This window comes from Oncorhynchus clarkii, chromosome 25, assembly GCF_045791955.1.
Source record: "Oncorhynchus clarkii lewisi isolate Uvic-CL-2024 chromosome 25, UVic_Ocla_1.0, whole genome shotgun sequence".
NCBI lineage: Eukaryota > Metazoa > Chordata > Actinopteri > Salmoniformes > Salmonidae > Oncorhynchus > Oncorhynchus clarkii.
The window spans coordinates 34,182,588-34,188,101 of NC_092171.1; positions in this window are offsets into that span (position 1 = coordinate 34,182,588).

The window sequence follows — 5,514 nt, forward strand, 5'->3', positions numbered from 1 at the left end:
TCTGAGCGGAGTTGCTTTCAGGAAGAGGTAGACCAGTGTGGTCAGCCTGCCGCCCTCCTCTCCTCCACTCCTTCCCCCTTCACACAGCTAGCCTTCAGGTCTGCCAAGAAGATCACAGATCTCCTTAAAAAACGGTTCAAACCCTCCCTCTCTTTCTCCTCTTCTTGTCCCACTTCTCTCTCTCTCTCTCTAACACACTTGGTAGTTATTCTCTCTCTCTCTCTCTCTCTCTCTTCTCTCTCTCTCTCTCTCTAACACACTTGGCAGTTATTCTCTCTCTCTCTCTCTCTCTCTCGCTCTCTCTCACTAACACACTTGGCAGTTATTCTCTCTCTCTCTCTCTCTCTCTCTCTCTCTCACTAACACACTTGGCAGTTATTCTCTCTCTCTGGGTTTGTTTTTCTAATTCTTTGTGGATCTGTGTAGTCTGAGGGAAATATGTACCTCTAATATGGTCATGCATTTGGCAGGAGGTTAGAAAGTGCATCTCAGTTTCCACCTAATTTTGTGGGCAGTGTGAACATAGCTTGTCTTCTCTCCAGGTCTGCCTACTGCAGCCTTTCTCAATAGCATGGCTATGCTCACTGAGTCAAAGCTTTCCTTAAGTTTGGGTCAGTCACAGTGGTCAGGTATTATGCCACTGTGTACTCTCTGTTTAGATCCAAATAAGATTCTAGTTTGCTCAGGTTTTTTGTTAATTCTTTCCAATGTGTCAAGTAATTATCTTTTTGTTTTCTCATGATTTGGTTTGGTCTAATTGTGTTGCTGTCCTGGGGCTCTGTGGGGTCTGTTTGTGTTTGTGAACAGAGCCCCAAGAGCAGCTTGCTTAGGGGACTCTTCTCCAGGTTCATCTCTCTGTAGGTGATGGCTTTGTTGTGGAAGGTTTGGGAATCGCTTTCTTTTAGGTGGTTGAAGAATTTAACGTCTCTTTTCTGGATTTTGATCATTAGCGGGTGCTCTGCCTGCATTATTTGTTGTTTTATGTTGTACACAGAGGATATTTTTGCAGAATTCTGCATGCAGAGTCTCAGTTTGGTGTTTGTCCCATTTTGTGAATAATTGGTTGGGGAGTGGACCCCAGACCTCACAACCATATAGAACCAATGTGTTCTATAACTGATTCAAGTATATTTTGCCAGAATTGTATGTTCCTTTCGATGTTGTAGAAGGCCCTTGCCTTGTCTCTCAGATCGTTCACAGCTTTGTGAAAGTTACCTGTGGCGCTGATGTTTAGGCCAGGGTATGTATATTTTTTTGTGTGCTCTAGGGCAACTGTGTCTAGATGGAATTCGTATTTGTGGTCCTGGAAACTAGACCTTTTTTGGAACATCATTAATTTTGTCTTACTGGGATTTACTGTCAGGGCCCAGGTCTGACAGAATCTGTGCAGAAGGTATAGATGCTGCTGTAGGCCCTCCTTGGTTGGGGAGAGAAGCACCAGATCAAATCAAATCAAATCAAATTGAATTTGTCACACACATGGTTAGCAGATGTTAATGCGAGTGTAGCGAAATGATTGTGCTTCTAGTTCCGACAATGCAGTAATAACCAACGAGTAATCCAACCTAACAATTCCACAACTACTACCTTATACACACAAGTGTGAAGGGATAAAGAATATGTACAAAAAGATATATGAGTGAGTGATGGTACAGAACGGCATAGGCAAGATGCAGTAGATGGTATCGAGTACAGTATATACAAATGAGATGAGTAATGTAGGGTATGTAAACATAAAAGTGGCATAGTTTATAGTGGCTAGTGATAAATGTATTACATAAAGATGGCAAGATGCCGTAGATGATATAGAGTACAGTATATAAATATACATATGAGATGAGTAATGTTGGGTATGTAAACATTATATTAAGTGGCATTGTTTAAAGTTGCTAGTGATACATTTTTTACATCAATTTCCATTATTAAAGTGAGCTGGAGTTGAGTCAGTGTGTTGTCAGCAGCTACTCAATGTTGGTGGTGGCTGTTTAACTGTCTGATGGCCTTGAGATAGAAGCTGTTTTTCAGTCTCTCGGTCCCTGCTTTGATGCACCTGTTTTGACCTCGCCTTCTGGATGATAGCGGGGTGAGCAGGCAGTGGCTCGGATGGTTGTTGTCCTTGATGATCTTTATGGCCTTCCTGTGACATCGGGTGGTGTAGGTGTCCTGGAGGGCAGGTAGTTTGCCCCCGGTGATGCGTTGTGCAGACCTCACTGCCCTCTGGAGAGCCTTACGATTGTGGGCGGAGCAGTTGCCGTACCCATACCCTGTGATACAGCCAGACAGGATGCTCTCGATTGTGCATCTGTAGAAGTTTGGGAGTGCTTTTGGTGACAAGCCGAATTTATTCAGACTCCTGAGGTTGAAGAGGCGCTGCTGCGCCTTCTTCACAACGTTGTCTGTGTGGGTGGTCCAATTCAGTTTGTCCGTGATATGTACGCTGAGGAACTTAAAACTTACTACCCTCTCCACTACTGTCCCGTCGATGTAGATGGGGGGTGCTCCCTCTGCTGTTTCCTGAAATCCACAATCATCAGCAAACAGTAGACATTTGACTTCAGATTCTAGTAGGTTGAAGCCGGGTGCTGCAGACCTTTCTAGTACCCTCGCCAATTCATTGATATATATGTTGAAGAGGATGGGGCTTAAGCTACGTCCCTGTCTCACCCCACAGCCCTGCGGAAACACCACAAACCCTGTCTCACCCCATAGCCCTGTCTCACCCCACAAACCATGAAAAGACTTTGCCTTTGTTTTGGCCTGTTTGTTTGCCAATTAGGGTGTGCAAGGTCAATAAGTGGTCTGCCGTACAGTCATTTGGTAAAAATCCAATTTGACATTTGCTGAGTGCATTGTTTTCCCTGAGGAAATGTATGGGTCTGCTGTTAATGATAACGCAGAGGATTTTCCCAAGGTTGCTGTTGACGCAAATCCCACGGTAGATATTGGGGTTAAATTTATCTCCACTTTTATGGATTGGGGTGATCAGTCTTTGGTTCCAAATATTGGGAAATATGCTAGAGTTGAGGATGATGTTAAAGAGTTTAAGTATAGCCAATTGGAATTTGTGGTCTGTATATTTTATCATTTCATTTAGGATGCCATCAACCCCACAGGCCTTTTTGGGTTGGAGGGTTTGTATTTTGTCCTGAAGTTCATTGGATGTAATTGGAGAATCCAGTGGGTCCTGGTAGTCTTTAATAGTTTATTCTAAGATTTGTAATTGATCAGGTATATGTTTTTCTGTTTGTTCTTTGTTATGGAGCCAAAATAGAAGAAGTGGTTTATCCATACATCTCCATTTTGGATAAATAACTCTTTGTGTTGTTGTTTGTTTAGAGTTTTTCAATTTTCCCAGAAGTGGTTAGAATCTATGGATTCTTCAATTACATTGAGCTGATTTCTGACGTGCTGTTCCTTCTTTTTCCGTAGTGTATTTCTGTATTGTTTTAGTGATTCACCATTGTCAAGGCGTTTGGTTTTCTGGGTCTCTATTTTATTGGTTGGATAGGTTTCTCCATTTCTTTCTTAGGTTTTTGCATTCTTCATCAAACAATTTGTCATTGTTGTTAATCTTTCTTAGATTGTCTACATGAAAAACAAATATTTTATATACTGTTTAGGTTTTCTACTGCCAAGTTTACATCTTCACTATGACAGAGAAACATTTTGTCCAGGAAATTGTCTAGAAGGGATTACATTTGTTGTTGCCTAATATCTATTTTGTAGATTTCCACATTACTTTCCTTCCATCTATACCATTTCTTGATATTATTCAGTTCCTTTGATGGCTCATGATTGCTCATGATTGAGCAAAGCTCTGTTCAAGTAGAATATGATTTTGGTGTGATCTGATAGGGGTGTCAGTCGACTGACTGTGAACGCTCCAAGAGACTCTGGGTTGAGGTCAGTGATAAAGTAGTCTACAGTACTACTGCCAAGAGATGAGCTATAGGTGTATCTACCATAGGAGTCCCCTCGAAGCCTACCATTGACTATGTACATACCTAGCGTCCGACAGAGCTGCAGGAGTTGTGACCTGTTTTTGTTGGTTATGTGGTTGTAGTTTGTCTAGAGGGGAATATGGGGGAGGGAATGTTGTACCCTGCAGGCAGGTGTTTGTCCCTCTGTGTGCTGATGGTGTCAGGTTCTTGTCCAGCTCTGGTATTTAGGTTGCCACAGAGTAGTACATGTCCCTGGGCCTGGAGATTGTTGATCTCCCCCTCTAGGATGGAGAAGCTATCATTGTTAAAGTATGGGGATTTTATTGGGGGGATATAGGTACAGTATATGGAGCAACGGCTCTGGAGCAACAAACCGCCCTTGCTGTCTCTGCCTGGCCGGTTCCCCTCTCTCCACTGGGATTCTTTGCCTTTATCCCTATTACAGGGGCAGAGTCACTGGCTTACTGGTGCTCTTCCATGCCGTCCCTAGGAGGGGTGCGTCACTTGAGTGGGTTGAGTCACTGACGTGATCTTCCCCCTTGGGTTGTGCCGTGGCGGAGATCTTTGTGGGCTATACTCGGCCTTGTCTCAGGATGGTAAGTTGGTGGTTGAAGATATCTCTCTAGTGGTGTGGGGGCTGTGCTTTGGCAAAGTGGGTGGGGTTATATGCTGCCTGTTTGGCCCTGTCCGGGGGTATCATTGGATGGGGCCACAGTGTTTCCTGACCCCTCCTGTCTCAGCCTCCAGTATTTATGCTGCAGTAGTTTAAGTGTCGAGGGGCTAGGGTGAGTCTGTTATATCTGGAGTACTTCTCCTGTCTTATCCGGTGTCCTGTGTGAAATTAAGTATGCTCTCTCTCTAATTCTCTCTTTCTTTCTCTCTCTCGGAGGACCTGAGCCCTAGGACCATGCCTCAGGACTACCTGGCATGATGACTCCTTGCTGTCCCCAGTCCACCTGGCCGTACTGCTGCTCCAGTTTCAACTGTTCTGCCTGCGGCTATGGAACCCTGACCTGTTCACCGGACGTGCTACCTGTCCCAGACCTGCTGTTTTCAACTCTCTAGAGAGAGCAGGAGCGGTAGAGATACTCTTAATGACCGGCTATGAAAAGCCAACTGACATTTACTCCTGAGGTGCTGACTTGCTGCACCCTCGACAACTACTGTGATTATTATTATTTGACCATGCTGGTCATTTATGAACATTTGAACATCTTGGCCATGTTCTGTTTTAATCTCCACCCGGCACAGTCAGAAGAGGACTGGCTACCCCTCAGAGCCTGGTTCCTCTCAGGTTTCTTCCTAGGTTTTGGCCTTTCTAAGGAGTTTTTCCTAGCCACTGTGCTTCTACACCTGCATTGCTTGCTGTTTGGGGATTTAGGCTGGGTTTCTGTACAGCACTTTGAGATATCAGCTGATGTAAGAAAGGCTTTGTAAATAAATATGATTTGATTTAGGTAGCACACATTAAGACATTTTTCTCTGTTGAGATAATTTCCTTATTCATTTCTAGCCAGATGTAAAATGTTCCTGTTTGGACTAATTTAATAAAGTGGGTTAGCTATATACCGAA